Source organism: Schistocerca nitens, chromosome 5 (assembly GCF_023898315.1).
Source record: "Schistocerca nitens isolate TAMUIC-IGC-003100 chromosome 5, iqSchNite1.1, whole genome shotgun sequence".
NCBI lineage: Eukaryota > Metazoa > Arthropoda > Insecta > Orthoptera > Acrididae > Schistocerca > Schistocerca nitens.
Window position 1 is genome coordinate 682,829,381 of NC_064618.1, and position 21,106 is coordinate 682,850,486.

The following is a 21,106-nucleotide window of genomic DNA, read 5'->3' on the forward strand; positions in this document are numbered from 1 at the left end:
GACACGGTTGTCTACAAGAAAGTAGCAACATCAGAAGACTCGTACGTACTCCAGGAAGACCTGCAGAGGATTAATGAATGGTGCGACAGCTGGCAGCTTTCCCTAAACGTAGATAAATGTAATATAATGCGCATACATAGGGGCAGAAATCCATTCCAGTACGATTATGCCATAGGTGGTAAATCATTGGAAGCGGTAACGACCGTAAAATACTTAGGAGTTACTATCCGGAGCGATCTGAAGTGGAATGATCACATAAAACAAATAGTGGGAAAAGCAGGCGCCAGGTTGAGATTCATAGGAAGAATTCTAAGAAAATGTGACTCATCGACGAAAGAAGTAGCTTACAAAACGCTTGTTCGTCCGATTCTTGAGTATTGCTCATCAGTATGGGACCCTTACCAGGTTGGATTAATAGAAGAGATAGACATGATCCAGCGAAAAGCAGCGCGATTCGTCATGGGGACATTTAGTCAGCGCGAGAGCGTTACGGAGATGCTGAACAAGCTCCAGTGGCGGACACTTCAAGAAAGGCGTTACGCAATACGGAGAGGTTTATTATCGAAATTACGAGAGAGCACATTCCGGGAAGAGATGGGCAACATATTACTACCGCCCACATATATCTCGCGTAATGATCACAACGAAAAGATCCGAGAAATTAGAGCAAATACGGAGACTTACAAGCAGTCGTTCTTCCCACGCACAATTCGTGAATGGAACAGGGAAGGGGGGATCAGATAGTGGTACAATAAGTACCCTCCGCCACACACCGTAAGGTGGCTCGCGGAGTATAGATGTAGATGTAGACTACTCGCGGCCGCTGTAAAGCAATATATGAAAGTTATTGTCCTGTAATATTTTCTTTCTTGGTATTTGTGTTTCGCTGCTAGAGGGGTGAGAATAGCTTTAGACACACTTTCTGGCCGAATGCATTCGACATACACTAAGATGATAAAAATCACGGGATAGCAGTATGCACATATATAGATGGCGGTAGTTGGTTGGTTGGTTGGTTGGTTTTGGGAAGGAGACCAGACAGCGAGGTCATCGGTCTCATCAGATTAGGGACGGATGGGGAAGGAAGTCGGCCGTGCCTTTTCAAAGGAACCATCCCGGCATTTGCCTGGAGCGATTTAGGGAAATCACGGAAAACCTAAATCAGGATGGCCGGACGCGGGATTGAACCGTCGTCCTCCCGAATGCAAGTCCAGTGTCTAACCACTGCGCCACCTCGCTCGGTAGATGGCGGTAGTATTGCGTACACTATATATAAAAGGACAGTGCACTGGCGGAGCTGTAATTTGTACGCAGGTAATACATGTGAAAAGGTTTCTCACTTGGTTATGGTCGCACGACGGAGAATAACATACTTTGAACTTGAAATGGCAGTTGGAGCTAGACGCATGGAACATTCCATTTCGCGATCAACTGCGTGTGCCAAGAATATCTCTCACCACAGACAACGCAGTGGCCGACGAACTTCACTTAACGACCGAGATCAGTGGCGTTTACGTGGAGTTGTCAGTGCTAATAGACAAGCAACTGTGTGTGAAATAATCGCAGAAATCAATGTGGGACGTACGAGAAAAGTTTCCGTTAGGACAGTGTGGCGAAATTTGGCGTTGATAGTCTATGGCAGCAGACGACCGACGCGAGTACCATTGATAAGAACACGACATCGCACTCAGCCCCTCTTCTGGGCTCCGAACCATATCGGTTGGACACCAGACGACGTGAAAACCGTGGTCTGATAAGATGAGACCCGATTTGAGTTGGTAAGAGCAGATGATAGGGTTCGTGTGTGGCCATGACCCAGGTTGTCAGCAAGGAACTGTGCAAACTAATGGTGGCTCCATAATGGTTTGGGCTGTGTTTAGATGGAATGGAGTGGGTCCTCCGGTCCGACTGAACCAATCATTGACTGGAAACGGTTATGTTCGGCTACTTGGAGACCATTTGCAGCCATCAATGGACTTCATGTTCCCAAACAACGATGGAATATTTATGGATGATAATGCGCTACATCACCGGGCCACAGTGTACGCTATTGGTTTAAAGAACATTCTGGACAATTTGAGCGAATGGTTTGATAACCCAGAACGTTAGACTTGAATGCCATCGAAAATTTATAGGACGTGAAGGAGAGGTCAGTAAGTGTACAAAATCCTGAGTCGGTAACACTTTCGCTATTATGGGCGGCTGTAGAGGCTTCTGCGGGGGACTTCAACGACGTGGTGAGTCCACGCCACGTCGAGTGCACTATAGTGCTTAAAAGGAGATCCGACAAGGTACTATGAGATATCCCATTACTTTTCTCACCTCAGTGTACATCTTTTTAATGAGGTTGGTTACAACATTAACACGAGAATATCCCAAACCGATATTCTAATAATAACAATATAATTATAAAGATAATTATTTTTAGAAAATTCAAGTAGTTTCTCTCTCCAAAACCACCGGGAAACTTATTTTACATTGGTTTTGGTGCATTTTAGATATTTTCAAAGGACAGGCAACGGTATTTGGTGGAACATAGCTCACACAGCGCTGAATTACGTTGCGAGCGCACGTACAGTCTGCGAAAAATCGTTTAAAAGTGAGTCAGCTAAGCTCGTGAACACGAACAACAGTTTTAATTTCACAAAAAACAATTGCGAAATTAATTCGATTGCTCTCATGTCGTTACGACTAAATGCATGTCGAGCTCGGCAGCAGATGTAATTTCGCTTTATTCTATTTAATGTTTAATCGCGAGTTTTAAAATATTGTGCCTTCGCTGTTACATGTTTTTTGATGCGTTTTTAATTGTAACGCGATTTGTTATGTAAAACTGGCGCCACTGCAGTTTCGGAAGGCAGTGTGCAGAGTTCATTCCCACTGTGTCGAGTCGCTTACACTAAAATGAAACCGGCTGATATTCCTGCGTAAAAAGTGTCACTTGGTTCCTCCTGGAATCCAGGTTACAGACATTTGTGTATTATAGAATTTTATGTCGGAATTGCAGATATACATATTATTGTGTTCATGCAGCAGGAAACATTGTGACTGTGGCTAGCACTCCGTAATTTGGGTTCGTTTGGCGGTCGGGGTGTTCAAGTTTATTTCCACCGTATCCTTGGCGTGGCGACAAGTTCCGTTCCGTTTTGCAGCCAAGAAGGATGGGGATGGGAACATTGTCAAAATAGTCTCCAATATTTCTTCTGCTACCTCCTTGTACAGTCGTTACCAAGCTTCAACAACCAGTACAAAGTACACATACCTGCAGCATATCTGCCGATATCCGCACCAGTTCGCTCAAGCATAGCCTCTCGCGGTTGCGTTCTCGCTTCCCGAGCACGGCGTCCCGGGTTCGATTCCCGGCGGAGTCAGGGATTTTCACCTGCCTCGAGATGACTGGGTGTTTGTGTTGTCCTCATCATTTCATCATCACTCATGCACGTGGGAAGATTGGACTGAGAAAACGTTGGGAATTTGTACGGGCGCTGATAACCGCGCAATTGAGCGCCCCACACTCCAAACATCATTATCATGATCATCATTAAGCATAGCCCTTCCCCTGCTGCAATATCAAAAAAATGGTTCAAATGGCTCTGAGCACTATGGGACTCAACTGCTGTGGTCATCAGTCCCCTAGAACTTACAACTACTTAAACCTAACTAACCTAAGGACATCACACACATCCATGCCCGAGGCAGGATTCGAACCTGCGACCGTAGCAGTAGCACGGTTCCTGACTGCGCGCCTAGAACCGCGAGACCACCGCGGCCGGACGCTGCAGTATCACTCTCAACATCTCCTACGGCTTCGCACTAAGTTATCCTGTCTATAAACGTGATATTTATATCTTTATTTTTATAGATATCTTGTTTGTTCTTTCGGATATGCCCGGAAGAACAGACACCATTTCGATCCTGTAGCCACCATGAATCAAGATACAAAGGTATTAGAGACATTAACTGCCAGTGGGCATTGATTTATATCAATGGGGCAAGTTGAAAATTTGTACCAGATTGGGATTAGAACCTGGGTTTCCCGCTTACTAGGCAAATGCGCTGACGTCTACACCGTCTGGTGATAGTGGTCACTACAACTGCACGGCCTGCCCTGGTACGTCTCCCGCCAGACCCAAATTCTCAGCTTATACCACACACTACTCATGTGGTGTCCCTGCACATTAGCCTCATTAATCGAGGAATTTCGCCACTTCCCATATGAGTTCGAGCTTGGTGTGCCTCTGTGTCGAAGGTATCGTTGGCCGTCATTGCTGTAATCATACGTGCCCGAAAGAACCGACACCACATATATAATTCAGACGATGATAACCAATGATCCCTTCACTGCAAATGCACACCAAGCTCGAACTCTTACGGAAATCGACGAGATGCTAGTCCGGTTGTGGTGGCCACTCCATTCAGATGGTGTAGTGGTCAGCTCATCTGCCTTGTACGTAGGAGAGCCAGGTTGGAATTGGTCTGGAACAAATTTTCAACTTGCCCCATTGTTATAAATCAGTGCCCACTGGCAGCTAATGTCTTTAATATTTTTGTGTCTTGCTCTTCATTAATGTCGATGCAAGTACACTACTGGCCATTAAAATTGCTACACCACGAAAATGGCGCGCTGCAGATCCGAAATTTAACCGACAGGAAGACGATGCTGTGATATGCAAATGATTAGCTTTTCAGAGCATTCACACAAGGCTGGCGCCGGTGGCGACACCTACAACGTGCTCACATGAGGAAAGTTTCCAACCGATTTCACATACACAAACAGCAGTTGACCGGCGTTGCCTGGTGAAACGTTGTTGTGATGCCTCGTGTAAGGAGGAGAAATGCGTACCATCACGTTTCCGACTTTGATACAGGTCGGATTGTAGTCTATTGCGATTACGGTTTATCGTATCGCGACATTGCTGCTCCCGTTGGTCGAGATCCAATGACTGTTAACAGAATATGGAATCGGTGGGTTCAGGAGGGTAATACGGAACGCCGTGCTGGACCCCAACGGCCTCGTATCACTAGCAGTCGAGATGACGGGCATCTTATCCGCAAAGCTGTAACGGATCGTGCAGCCACGTCTCGATCCCTGAGTCAACAGATGGGGACGTTTGCAAGACAACAACCATCTGCACGAAAAGTTCGACGGCGTTTGCAGCAGCATGGACTATCAGCTCGGAGACCATGGCAGCGATTACCCTCGACGCTGCATCACAGACAGGAGCGCCTGCGATGGTTTACTCAACGACGAACCTGGGTGTACGAAAGGCGAAACGTCATTTTTTCGGATGAATCCAGGTTCTGTTTACAGCATCATGATGGTCGCATCCGTGTTTGGCAACATCGCGGTGAACGCACATTGGAAGCGCGTACTCGTCATCGCCATACTGGCGTATCACCCGGCGTGATGGTATGGAGTGCCACTGGTTACACGTCTCGGTCACCTCTTGTTCGCATTGACGGCACTTTGAACAGTGGACGTTACATTTCAGATGTGTTACGACCCGTGGCTCTACCCTTCATTCAGTCCCTGCGAAACCCTACATTTCAGCAGGATAATGCACGACTGCATGTTGCAGGTCCTGTACGGGCCTTTCTGGATACAGAAAATGTTCGACTGCTGCCCTGGCCAGCACATTCTCCAGATGTCTCACCAACTGAAAATGTCTGGTCACTGGTGGCCGAGCAACTGGTTCGTCACAATACGCCAGTCACAACTCTTGATAAACTGTGGTATGGTGTTGAAGCTGCATGGGCAGCTGTACCTGTAGACGCCATCCAAGCTCTGTTTTACTCAATGCCCAGGCGTATCAAGGCCGTTATTACGGCCAGAGGTGATTGTTCTGGGCACTGATTTCTCAGGATCTATGCACCCAAATTGCGTGAAACTGTAATCACATTTCATTCTAGTATACTATATTTGTCCAATGAATACCCGTTTATCATATGCAGTTCTTCTTGGTGTAGCAATTTTAATGGCCAGTAGTGTATATTTTTTCCTTTCATAGGATAGATTAGGAAGCTTACTTGGCTCGTAACTCTGCCGCCACAAACGCTTCCAAATGCGGCGCTAAAAGATGTACATGACATGAAACTGACGTACTTTTCTTTCGGCTGCGACTTCGGACGGATGCGCTTTTTAAATTTCGAACGCTGTCTTTGTCAAGGCGTTATGTGAGTAAGGAGTTTGTGAAAAGATTGATAGCAAAAATAGGGGGTGCAAGAAGTGGACTGATGTGGGCTACGTCATTTTCGTTGTTAGATTTAAATTCTTACATTGTTACAAAAGTTAAGAAGATCAAACGTAAGTAGCCGAGCATTTCGCACTTCCATGAATGATACAGTGATTTGAATTTGAGTTGGTGAGAGAGTAGAAAAGAAATGTAAGACTCACCAAGGTTTGCTCAGTCTAAATTTGGTTCTACAAGGCAGAGCGACAAGACGGTCATGCTGCACTGAAGATGCCTACATCGATACGTCATCTATGGACCCAATTTGGTATTGGAGAGAAGTGTAAGCGGGGATGGGGGGAAGGGGCTAAAAGTGCAGAGAGTGACCAAGGAACGAGCACAGTTAGCAGGTTGAACTGGATGTACTGGACGTCGAGCTTCATCAAACCACTTTTCGGACAGAAGGCCACAACAGCATGGATTCAAATGCATCCGACAAACAGAAGAAATCACATTTTATGTGACAGACAGAGGGAACAAATGTGAAATTTCGAAGTCGGAAAGATGTCCCAATACAAGAGTCTGCCCCTTGTCAAATAGTGTGTGCAACACAGCTGCAAATTCTTCAGACCATCTGTCATTACCCGCACGGTACCACCTCAAGCAGGACAGACGACGACCATCAGTTCTAGGCTATTAAGAATCGTTTCTGCCGGCGAATATGAGGGTTGTTTTTAAAAGATTTGCCACACTCATCTCTTCGAATGTTACCCAAACAGCCTTAAGATAATCGCCAAATACATTTTACACAACTTTTGCTAAGCTAATTAACAGTGAAAATAGGAACCATGACAATAATGCAATGAATTCATTAACATTATCAGATGTGTTCTGCAAACTGATTTTGTACTTTATGTCCTGTTTCCCCTTTCTAAGGACTATTAAACGTTGACATATTTTGCTGGTTATCTTCGTTGATATTCAACGGAATATCCTCAGCTCATCTGTTTTCGTCCCTTCTTTAGATATTTAATGTTCTGTTCCAACCTAAAATTAGTGCTATATGAATAAAAACATCTTTTTTTGAATATTACCACCTTCATTTCTTAACTCACTAGTAGAAAGGAGTGATGAAATACCATGGTACCGAGTTACTGTGAAAGTAGACCACTCTGGATAGTAAGCATCCGTTTCCTAGAAAGAAAGACGGAATGGACATTGGAGTTTAACGCTCAGCCGATGATGAGGTCATTACAGTTCGGCTTATGAAAGGATTGGGAAGGAAGTAGACAGTGCCCTTTCAAAGGACTCATCTCGGCATTTGCTTAAAGCGGTGTGAGGAAACAGAGAAGAACCTAAATCTAAATGGTGGGACGGAGTTTTGAACTGCTGTTCTCTCAAATAAGAGTCTAACCTATCACAAGTGAGCCACATCGCTCGGTAAATTTGCTGGATACGTGGAATTGATGTAATATAGAACGTTACATAAAAAATTGCATCTGCACTCATAGGAATATGATAGTAATATTTAATTTGCATATACTAGTGAAATATGCTTACCATTTAGGTGCTAATGTAAACTACCTCCAAAAAAATAATAAAAATATTTACAAGATGACTATCAAACTTGTGTGATACAAAAAGGATCTACTTTCGGTACATCTACATGGGTACTCTGCAAATCACATTTATGTGTCAGTCAGAGGGTTCATCGAACCACGTTCACAATTCTCTATTATTCCAATCTCGTGTAGGGCGCGGAAAGCACGAACACCTATATCTTTCCGTACGAGTTGTGATTACCCTTATTTTATCATGGTGATCGTTTCTCCCTATGTAGGTCGGTGGCAACAAAATATTTTCGCGTTAGGAGGAGACAGTTGGTTATTGGAATTTCGTGAGAAGATTCCGCCGCAACGAAAAACGCCTTTGTTTTAATGATGTCAACCCCAAATTCTGTATCATTTTAGTGAGACTCTCTCCCCTATTTCGCGATAATACAAAACATGCTGCCCTTCTTTGAACTTTTCCGATGTACTCGTCTATCCTATCTGGTAAGAGTCCCACACCGCGCAGCAGAATTCTAAAAGAGGACGGACAAGCGTAAGGTAGGCAGTATCCTTAGTAGATCTGTTACATTTTCTAAATGTCCTGCCAATAAAACGCAGTCTTTGGTACACAGCTCATCAACTCATTTATATAAAAATGTCTATTTTAGAATACTGTCACCTCTTGGATAAATTTCTGCTTTCGCTCATGGTCGTACGTTTACAGCACTTTATGGTCCAGATAGCAGTATGGAAGAGACATTATCTAACGGCCCTAATAAGAATGTAGCACAACCGCTGCAAGTATGGACACAACAATCACATATGGAAGTTATCTAATCTAGAACGGCAGGTTATCATAATTTGGTAAATCATACCCTACTGTTATTTTGATCGTTTATGACACAACACTATTTTAAGTAACACTCATTTATGAGAAGCTTTCCGATGCTCTGCTGTTAAAATGGAAGCAACAATTCGGCAGAATATCCAGAAGCGCCCCATTAAATACGTACAAGCTTGAACCCCATTAAATACGTACAAGCTTGAAGATCTACTTAAACTCCAGAGAAAGCGAATATATGTTTGTAATAATACAGACCGATAGCGCTAACTACACCTATTCGTAAGAGCTGTGTAGCAACCAACTGAAATGCATTTGCGTTACGTGTCAGGTCCAATTACTCACCTAACCAAGCTCTTGCCATAAAATTATAGCGAGAATATTTGAAATAAATCGTAACCCACGGTCACAAAAATTGTATATATGTTCGCGACGGATAATAAAAATACTTATAATTTTACACGATGTATGAAAGTAATATATATGGGAATTTAACAATAATAGTAACAGTGGAAACGTGAACTAGTAAAGTGACATCACAATTTCGATTGTCAAGCTTTGTTGTTCACTAAATCTTCTATCAGCTGATAGCAACAAGACAAAATAGTAAGAATTTGACCTTAAAATGGCATAAACAACGAGGCCAGAGGATAATAAAAGGAAAAGATGAAATCGAAAGACAAAAGCAGTAGATAATGTCAGCATTGAGATCAAGATTGATTCTACTGTAAGAGAGCATTCCCTTGCATTACTTCATACTGGAAATAAGTGAACTCAGCCAGAAGGTATTATTTTTATCTCATGTTTCTGTACCATAACTGCCATTAGCCGGTCGGAGTGGCCGTGCGGTTCTGGGCGCTACAGTCTGGAACCGAGCGACCGCTACGGTTGCAGGTTCGAATCCTGCCTCGGGCATGGATGTGTGTGATGTCCTTAGGTTAGTTAGGTTTAATTAGTTCTAAATTCTAGGCGACTGATGACCTCAGAAGTTAAGTCGCATAGTGCTCAGAGCCATTTGAACCAAGCCAACTGCCATTAGTGAAGTGGTGGCTTAATTCCGACAGTAAAGTTGCAGAAATTTTTATAAAACTTAAAACTAACTTTTCATGTTTTCAATTTCAGATCATCATTCAGCATCACATCTTGTGTGGACTAATGGTAAAAGAAGTTCCTTTCAACAGCTTTAAATGTTCCGACGATCTTGAGCACTACATGAAACGTTTCTTTAAGCAAATGTTTGCAATAAAAGCTACCTGCAGAAATGCAATAAAAATCAGATACATTGTTTGATTATTTTTGGCCCTGTATTCCCATAACATAACGTACGCAAGCTACTCGTATTTTGATGGCGACAACCCTATTTGATTTGAGACTTTGTCCTGGATAGTTTGATCTTGTAAAGTTAGAAGCCTGCGATGCAATTATAAAAATAGAGGAATAAGTATGGCAATTGATTACGATGTTATTGCGAGAACCTATCAATTGTCCGTCTGGGTTGACGAATTAACGACGTGTCGGAAAATGGCAGAATCGTCTTAGTCATGTGCTGATTAGAGGCCAAACAAACAAACACATCTAGGGCATTGTTAACAGTGCTTGACGAAGTAAGTAACTAAAATATAGTGTGTGTAATGGAATTATCTATCGTTGAATTTTTGTTACAGAAATCAAATTTTGTTACTACTGTGAACTACTCCGGAAATATTTAAAATGATTCCAGAGATAATTTATTTTCTTGACTGTGGAAAATAGCTTACCATGAATTACAGTGATTCTTCTTGTAATGTGTACGTCTGGTTCTAGCTGTCAATTATACTGACGTCAGTTAGTAGAAAGACTTGAATTGTTGCGAGTATTTTGAAAAATATTTTGTGCAGTAATTGTTTGTCGCCGTCCATAGGAAGTCAATTTTATGTTGTACCGACATAATATGTAAGTTTTTATATACAGTTTTGGTCAATTTACAGTGTTGCAGCTGCAACAGTAGGTGGAAGATACGGCAGATATTTATACTTCATACAGAAAGATATACAGTTGCGAGGGTAAAATTTGCACTCTTTTATTTACCGTATTATGTAGACAAAGCTGATAAAGACTAAAGCGTGGTCAGAAAACTATTCGATAAGATGAACCGATTTTCCGGTAAAAGAAATTGACATCGCAACCTGGTTATGAACAGATTTTCTTTTCGTTACTGTCCACAGTTATTGTGATACTTCGTAAATAAGTAAACTACCAGACATATTTTGAAAAGCTTGCAGTGAAGAATGTAGTCATTGGTCCGTTTATTTTTGGTGGGTTTTAGATAATAGACTACTGTGTACGAAATATAGCTGACGTACCAAAATTGTTTTTAACGATACATCTTTCCACTCTCGAGACAATACGTGAGATATATTCGACGTTGTCACGACGAGGTTCGCAGATACGCGCCCCGTGCCACACTGTTACCATCTCCTATGGCCTGCTGTGGAGTACGGAGCTGCCTCGTGTTTCTGTTTTTCGCATGCCGCCGATACAAGCCGAAGATGGAAATGAAAAACGTGCTGAAATGAAAAGATACCGGGAATCATCAGATGACGATGTTGACTGGATGTTTTTCAGTCTATGCTTCCTGATTTCAGGGAACTTTGTGAAGGACATAAAAGAGACGCAAAACTAAACTGCTCTTGCTTTTGAATGAGCAACTGCACGAGGCCGAGAGAGGCATGTTGGGATTTTTCTTGTCATTATGGGCTTCATCCATTTCTTCTAACACATTATCTACCCTTATGCAGAGTTCACTATCCACTGCTACACCAACGGTGGTGAGTGATCTCACATGAAAACCAGCAACATTTCCTATGAATACTCCTCAAGCTCGAATAATATACAACGTTGCGAAATTGAACAGTTGTAGAAATCCTGTCCTAGGTTTATTAATTTGTAACCGTTATTTACATGTGTACCACACTGAATACCATAGTTGGTAGTCACGCGATACACGGAGCTCTAGTCACGTTTCCGACTTTGATAAATGTCGGATTGTAGCCTATCGCTATTGCGGTTTATCGTATCACGACATTGCTGCTCGCGTTGGTCGAGATCCAATGACTGTTAGCAGAATATGGAATCGGTGGGTTCAGGAGGGTAATACGGAACCGTGGTGGATCTCTACGGCCTCGTATCACTAGCAGTCGAGATGACAGGCATCTTATCCGCATGGCTGTAACGGATCGTGAAGCCACGTCTCGATCCCTGAGTCAACAGGTGGGGACGTTTGCAAGACAACAACCATCTGCACGAGCAGTTCGACAACGTTTGCAGCAGCATGGACTATCACCTCGGAGACTATGGCTGCGGTTACCCTTGACGATACATCACAGACAGGAGCGCCTGCGATGGTGTACTCAACGACGAACCTGGGTGTACTAAAGGCGAAACGTCATTTTTCCGGATGAATCCAGGTTCTGTTTACAGCATCATGATGGTCGCATCCGTGTTTGGCAACATCGCGGTGAACGCACATTGGAAGCGCGTATTCGTCATCGCCATACTGGTGTATCACCTGGCGGGATGGTATGGGGTGCCATTGGTTACACGTCTCGGTCACCTCTTGTTCGCATTGACAGCACTTTGAACAGTGGACGTTACATTTCAGATGTGTTACGACCCGTGGCTCTACCTTCATTCAGTCCCTGCGAAACCCTACATTTCAGCAGGATAATGCACGACCGCATGTTGCAGGTCCTGTACGGGCCTTTCTGGATACAGAAATTGTTCGACTGCTGCCCTGGCCAGCACATTCTCCAGATCTCTCACCAATTGAAAACGTCTGGTCAACGGTGGTCGAGCAACTGGCTCGTCACAATACGCCAGTCACTACTCTTGGTGAACTGTGGTATGGTGTTGAAGCTGCATGGGCAGCTGTACCTGTAGACGCCATCCAAGCTCTGTTTTACTCAATGCCCAGGCGTATCAAGGCCGTTATTACGGCCAGAGGTGGTTGTTCTGGGTACTGATTTCTCAGGATCCATGCACCCTAATTGCGTGAAAATGTAATCACATGTTAGTTCTAGTATAATATATTTGTCCAATGAATACCCGTTTATCATCTGCATTTCTTCTTGGTGTAGCAATTTTAATGGCCAGTAGTGTACGTCCACACTCCGTGGGGCTGAGCGGCTACCCCTGATTACAGATGTCGGACGTCGTAGGATGGGCAGACTGGTAAAACAGGAATCCCGATACGTTCTTCATCATACCGATGTTAGGACACGAATCCGTCGTCTTCCAGGGGAACAGCTCATTGACACCTGGACGGTGTGACGGAGACAAGCTAGCAGCGCTTCTATTATATTACGGGGAGGATTTACGTGGGCATTAATAGGTCCAGATAAAGCCGTGCAAGGCACCATGTCGGCCAGGGAGTATTTTACACTGGTTGAACACCGTTACTAGCATTTTTCAAGATCAGGAGTGTCACAAGACCAGGAGTGTGATGGACTGGTACAAGGAACACGGTGGCGAGTTCCAGTCGATGTGCTGGCCCCCCGACTTGTCAGATCTGAACCCGATCGAACATGTCTGGAAAGTGATTGAGCGCCCCCCTCCCCGGAATTTACGGGAATTAGTTGAGGCGTGTGCAGATATGGAGCCAACTCCCACAAGCGACCTACCAAAGCGTCATTACTTCCATACCACGATGCGTCGCTACTATTATCTGTACCAAAGATGAACATGCCGATTATTAGGTAGGTGGTCGTAATGTTCTGGCTGATCTGTCTATGTAAGCTGCACGTAATGATGCCTCCCTCTGGCATGGGTGTGTGTGTTTGTCCTTAGGATAATTTAGGTTAAGTAGTGTGTAAGCTTAGGGACTGATGACCTTAGCAGTGAAGTCCCATAAGATTTCATACACATTTGAACATTACGCCTTTCTCTCTTGTTTGACCTTTTCCACCCACGTTTCACTCATAATTCACTACAAACGTAAACATTTCTATACATCTTTCTTGCATTCACAGCGTCAGATTTACACCTGGAACCAACTTTTTTCCAGTGTGAATCAGTTCCACATTACGCATTAGAATATTTACCAAGTTTCGCTGCCATACGATAATTACAGCCCACACTGGACTTCTGTTAGTAGCTACAATCTAAAAGTAACCACCCGGTAGATGTAATTTAAGCTGCTGTCACATACCTACTGTTGATAGCCACCTAGACTTCATACGAATAAATTAAATTAATACGAAATAAAACAGTACATTTGGGGTACACTGTTAGTAACAAAGCGCCACAGAAAGGAATTCTTGAAGAACGGACTATTTACCGATTTAAGCTGATAGCCACCCAGACTCCATACGAATAAATTAAAACTACAAAAGTAATTAATACGAAATAAAACAGTACATCTGGGGTACACTGTTAGTAACAAAGCGCCACAGAAAGGAAGTCTTGAAGAACGGACTATTTAGCATTATGGTATGTCAGCCGAATTCGCGCTGAATTGTCTTCGGTAGCGCCTGTCCTCTCACTGATCGCAGTGTCCCGCGCAGTAACTAACCATTTGTCATAATTCGCGATGTCCGGACGGTAAGTAAGTCGTCCCGGGCAGACGATTTACTGTGCACGCGCTCTCATTTAACTGCGAGCAGGTACAAACAGACGAGGGTCGCCTCTCAGGGCACGGTAGTTGCTTGCTGCTATATGAACTCATTATGCAGTGCGGCTGCAGGATCCTATTGACAAAGGGGGGAAAGAGAGCGCAGATCCGAGCCGGCGTGACTGTTATCGCGCGGCGACAAAGCGCGCCGCTTAGCATGACACAGGACGGCGCGTATTAATACGGGCTGCCGTGATACGGCGGCACAAAGCCAGCAGCTGCGCCATCAATGGAGCATTTTATTGGCCCATTCTGCGCGCACCCAACATCCGTCTCTATCCATTACTTCCCTGTGTCGGGGGATCCCCCTCCACGCTCCCCCTCCACCACCACTGTCCTGTCCCCCCACTCCAACGTCTTCCCACGTCTGCGTAGGGGAAGGGGGAGGGGAAGGAGGGCCTACAAAGGCGAGGCAGCGAAGCGCACATCCCTCCCTCCGACCCCACCCATCCGCGGCCCCTCGCTCCGTATTTGTCAGCCGACAAGAGCCGGCAAGCTTTACTGGGGACCGGTCTTTCCTCCAAAGATGCGATTTAATGAATCGCTATGGCGCTGTAATCGCCGCTCATTGACAACACGGGCGCAGCGACAGGGGCCAACCACAGCGCGCCACCCTCCCCTTCCCCCACCACAGCAGTACCCCGATTAATTCGGCCCCAGGTACGCCAAAGTAGCGGAGGCGACAAAAGCTGAGTCGGGGAGCTTTTCTCGCTGCCGACACGTACGCTCTTTTGTTGTTTCTGGAAGTTATGTCCGAGTCAATGGATGTGACGCCGGGAACGGCTGCTGAGTTCACAAAGGCGAGCCTCTCTCGCTTCCTCTGGCCCTCTCTGCCCAACTGGCTTTTCCCTGCGCGACCAGACTGCTGCCACTTCCGACCCCGGCGGCAGCCAAATGAACGATTTATTGGTGGGCGGTGACTTGTTATGAAAGCGCCGCAGGAGCAACGCCGAACCATTATGACCTCGAGTGGCAGTGAAAATTATTGTGCAATATGGGCCGGCCCAGCACGCCTCGCCTTTATTAGTGGGTCGAGATGTCAGTGACCCACTTCCGGTTGCGCGAGTGCTTTTGTTAACTCGTCCACAGTAGGGGCTCTTTCCAATTAGCTTTGCCGAGCTCTTCACCCAGAAAGTCACCGCAGTAATGTTGCTTGTCGCTTTGTCCACGATTTTAACCCTAGAAACGCTCGTGGGAAAGCTCTCAGAGAATTTAGGCTTATGAGTATACTACAGAAGATACTGATACTGAAATTATAACATGCCACAATGTGTTATCATCAAATGGTTCAAATGGCTCTGAGCACTATGGGACTTATCTGAAGTCATCAGTCCCCTAGAACTTAGAACTACTTAAACCTAACTAACATAAGGACATCACACACATCCATGCTCGAGGAAGGATTCGAACCTGCGACCGCAGCTGTCGCACGGTTCCAGACTGTAGCGCCTAGAACCGCTCGGCCACCCCAGCCGGCTGTAATCATCATTTTCGTCATGTTGTTACCGGAGAGCGTCCATGGGCTCGTTAAATTTAGTCAAAGTTCGCATCAGTCAGTACACACCCAGTATGAGGCGTTATTATAAGGCTTCCAGAATGAAATTTTCACTCTGCAGCGGAGTGTGCGCTGATACGAAACTTCCTGGCAGATTAAAACTGTATGCCGGATCGAGACTCGAACTCGGGACCTGCCAGGAAGTTTCGTATCAGCGCACACTCCACTGCGGAGTGAAAATTTCATTCTGGAAGCATCCTCCAGGCTGTTGCTAAGCCATGTCTCCGTAATATCCTTTTCTCCAGGAGTGCTTGTTCTGCAAGAGAGCTTCTGTGAAGTCTGTAAGGTAGGAGACGATGTACTGGTGGAATTAAAGCTGTGAGGACGGATCGTGAGTCATGATTGGGTAGCTCAGATGGTAGAGCACTTGCGCTTTTGCGGGCAAGTACTCTAAGATTAAAACTGTGTGCCGGATCGAGACTCGAATTCGGGACCTTTGCCTTTCGCGGGAAGGTACTCTACCATATTAGCTACCCAAATACAAGTCACGACCCGTCCTCACAGCTTTAATTTCGCCAGTACCTCGTCTCCTACCTTCCAAACTTCACAGATGATAGAGCACTTGCCCGCTAAAGGCAAAGATTCCGACTTCGAGTCTTCGTCCAGCACACAGTGTTAATCTCCCAAGAAGTCTCATATCAGCGCACACTCCGCTGCAGAGTGAAATTTTTACTCTGCAAACTTCCGCCAGGCTGTGGCTAAGCCGTGTCTCCGCAGCATCCTTTCATCCAGGAGTACTTGTTCTGCAAGGTCTATGGCGCTGCAGTCATGGACTGTGCGGCTGATCCCGACGGAGGTTCGAGTCCTCCCTCGGGCATGGGTGTGTTTGTCCTTAGGATAATTTAGGTTAAGTAGTGTGTCAGCTTAGGGACTGATGACCTTAGCAGTTAAGTCCCATAAGATTTCACACACATTTGAATATTTTTTTTTTTTCTGCGAGGTCTGCAGGAGGGCTTCTGTGATGTTTGGAAAGTAAGAGTCGAGATACTGGCGGAATTAAAGCTGAGGACGGGTCGTGAGTAGTGCTTGTTTACCTGAGATGGTGGAGTAGTTGCCCGCGAGAGGCAAAGGCCAGGCACACAGTTTTAATCTGACAGGAAGTTTCACTGTTATAGTGAATTTCTGAGTTAGGATATTTACTAGTTTGCTCTTCGTTCTTGAGAGCGCGCCCTGCTTCGACAGATCAAATTAGCTCTGTGGATCGCATACCAAACTCTGCTTCGGAGGTACAGGGTACGTAGATCACTATATAACTACATTACGTGAAAGGTAGATGTCATTTTTTGTGCGAAGCTTAAAAAGTAACACGTAGTTCAATTTGCCCCTGCATAAATTTTTCGCTGAGTTTTGGAACTTTGTAATATTATTACGAAGTAGTGAACGAGCCAAGGTAATAGAGGTTACTTCTATTCTACCCCCTTACTAATTGGTTCACGCGATGACATGACCGTGGTCGAGTATTCCTTACGAACTTAGTGTTGGTTGACGCTATCGTCTCCAAAGAAATTTTTACCGGTCAGTGGAGAGAAGTGTACAATAACTCGTTCCAAAGAACAACCTATTCAGCTCCAGTACTTTCTACTTAAATGGATTTTGTTTAATACTTAAAACAGTGCCGTCACTCGCATATGATACAAAACGAAAACGCGGTATCAGATGACTCAAATATCCACAACAAAAGTAACTGAAATAATATAAACACTAATTAACACGATCGCTAACCCAGTTGGGCACTGTCTATACACTTTCTGATCAATAATGCGAGCAGCAATTAATACGTAACCGTTTGGACATTTTTGACAACACAACACGTTACGAAATAATAATGAACAAAGAAAGCAATTGTCTTGTATGGTCCATACTTAACTGCGTCGATTTTGATGAGATATTTAAACTCATTACTGAAAAGTAAAAGAGTTACTGGAGATACCTCTTTTGTTATGACAATAATTCACATAACCTCAGATTAATGTTTACTTACGTGCATTAGTTTCCTGGATATGGCAAGCTACGTACTTTGGACTGATTGTAACTACTGTGAATATTTTACTGGATCAAATAAGCAACTGTTGGCTTTCAACAATATGACAACGCCGAAATACGAAACAATACAGGATACAACAGCATTATTACAATAGACACAGTATGAAATATGTGAATGTAATTTATTCTTTTCTTGGGTTTGAAATTGCTTTAATTTTAAGTTGCTTTACTTTGTCTTCATTCACTTATAAAGAATGACTTTGCCTCTAAATATTACTGAATAACAATGCTGACTTATAGAGACTTCATTATTAATTACTTTAAATTATCTTTTTAGCTATTTAGTTATTTAACTCGAGTATTCTGTAACTGGAAAGGAATGGGACTTAAAGTATATTTCAATGACAGGATAATGATAATATCAAGTACTACAGTTTTTACACCCAACACTTACCACTGAAATAAAATTCATTGAGAATGTCATTGGGTTATGCCACACAAAGTTTCTAAGGCGAAAGAACAACCTTACAATTCGTTGCAGATGTTAAACCGTCGTCTTCGTCGTAGTCCACAGTGCTCCTATTGGTCCACGTAGTATTGCGGGCACACCTTGATTCGCAGTGACCAACTATGGGGCAGGATCTTGATGTTACTGGAGTCTCTCATATCTAACCGTACTCGTAACAACTACGCCTCACTTAGTTTCGACAATGTACGTCACTTCCGTGTGTTCACTTTTACGTTTCGGAGTCAAGTAAATCTCCTGCGCGCTCTGGTCTGGCGTCACACTCGCGTCCAGAGACAGAGCTCCTATACAAGTCCTTACACTCTGCCAATGACATTGCTTTTTCCTAACTTTCCCTCATGGAGGTAAGAAAAGAAGGGAGGTGTCATTACGTCACAAACTTGAAGCCGACGTCCGCCATCTGAACTGGTCCAAAACATTAGGTTTACCGCATTCATACCTTACAGTTCACCGCGGTGACACTTCCTCGTGACGTCACTCTTGACGTGCCCGTGCCCAGTTTCGACAGTGTTGCGTGCTTTGATTGTGTGGGAACGTAGTTGTTTCATCAAAAATATCAGCTTGAGTTCTTTACGAGTGTACTAATCGCTCCATAATCTAAACTTTAAATGAATCACAATTCATTCGTAAGCGGAGCAATTCAAGCAATGTTTTCTTTGGTATACATGAATTATTGTTGCACTGTTTACTTTTATTGTAGTGGGTTCATTACTGACATTCGACTTTATATTTGCCTTACTTTATTCAGTGTCCCTTCTTTTCTGTGTTTTTCATTGTCTTCCAGATCGCAAACTGTAACAACGGTCTCGTACCCCACAACACCGCGCTGATTGTTTGGACAGTATCTGATGCCGTAAATTCATCTCGCTGATAATTATTATTCATTTGTCCCCATTCAAAAAAGATTCTGGCTAGAACAGTCGGAGACAGCGGTCATTTGTGTGCGAGTTTCGTGCGATGACTGTATGAATGAGTATGCGTGCTGTGCTTCCTTTTTGAAGAAGAGTTGTGCTGAAAATTTATGTGAACACTCTTTTTGTCGTGCCTGCCTTGTTCTCGGCGTGTGAGTAACTATCTATCCACTTCACAGTACAGTTATTCCCTCATGAAGTTTGTTGTAAATAATCCACTGCACTTCAACAGGAACAATGATGTACATAATTACAATAACAGAAGAAGAAAATTACATTCATTACGCCACATTAAATTTGTCCGTAGCACAAACAGGGCTTCAAAGGATTTTCTCTGCCTCGTGATGACTGGGTGTTGTGTGATGTCCTTAGGTTAGTTAGGTTTAAGTAGTTCTAAGTTCTAGGGGACTGATGACCATAGAAGTTAAGTCCCATAGTGCTCAGAGCCAGGGCTTCAAAGTGCTGCAACCAAAAGATTTGATCATTTACCCATTGATATAAAATGTCGGACACACAGCGAAGTAAAATTTGGAACTAAACGTAAAATGTTACTCTTTGATAATCCTCCTATTACTGTATTACTGTAATGTGTAATTACTTTAATGTGTAAATGGTGATGTGTAGGAATTACTGACTAATATCTGTCTGTCTTTTGTTAAAAAACGAAAAACTAATAAATGATCAGTATGGAGGCATATTTACAACAACAACAACCAAAAAAATTGATGTCAATTATAATGACTAGTTCCACACAATTACGATTTATCGTGCAAATGATACGTGGAACATGAAACTAACTGTTGGTATATCACAAAACATGTATAGAGTTGAAAACTTCAGATTGAAATTCAAAAGTAAAATCAAACAAATGATCAAAGTAGACACACATTCCAGTTCCATTTAAAGGGGTCCTAAGAGACCATAGCCTTACTCGCATAATAGCCGAGAGATGTTTAAAAAATTATATCCTTTTTTTACTCTGTAAGTGGCTATTACACTCTGAATGACGCATCATGGGTAAGATTTCAAAGTGAAAAGATAAGTAAACTACAGTGAGAGTAATGCACTGACACTCTAATAAAACAACAATTCTATGTTGAATGGAGGCGTACTCTATGCAGTTATGTTTCTTTGACATTTCAAAAAAATGGTTCAAATGGCTCTGAGCACTATGGGACTCAACTGCTGAGGTCATTAGTCCCCTAGAACTTAGAACTAGTTAAACCTAACTAACCTAAGGACATCACAAACATCCATGCCCGAGGCAGGATTCGAACCTGCGACCGTAGCGGTCTTGCGGTTCCAGACTGCAGCGCCTTTAACCGCACGGCCACTTCGGCCGGCCCTTGACATTTCAATAATCATTCACTTTGTTGACAGGCACGAGATACGATAGCTTCGCTCCTCACTGCACACGTTTATGGGCTAGCAAAGAACACGTAGGTAAGTTTTTTTGCAAACGTGAACACTAAAAATTTTGTTCATACGATATAAAAGATGAAAACGTAACGATCAAGAAGCAGTACCGATATCAGTAAGCAAACAAGCATTGGTTTGAGAGTTTCCCGTTTCCCGTTGAGAAATGAGTAAGACAAGGTTGCACCCTATCCCCGATGTTATTCAGTTGTTCATTGAAAAAGCAGTAAAGGAAACCAAAGAAAAATTTGGAGTAGGAATTGAATTTCATGGAGAAGAAACAAAAACTTTGAGGTTTGCCGATGACATCGTAATTCTGTCTGAGGCAGCAAAGGACTTGGAAGAGTCGTTGAACGGAATGGACATTGTCTTCTAAGAAGGGTATAAGATGAACACAAAGAAAAGCAAAACAAGAATAATGGAATGTAGTCGAATTAAATCATGTGATGCTAAGGGAATTACATTAGGAAACGGGATACTTAAAGCAGTCAATGACTCTTTCTGTTT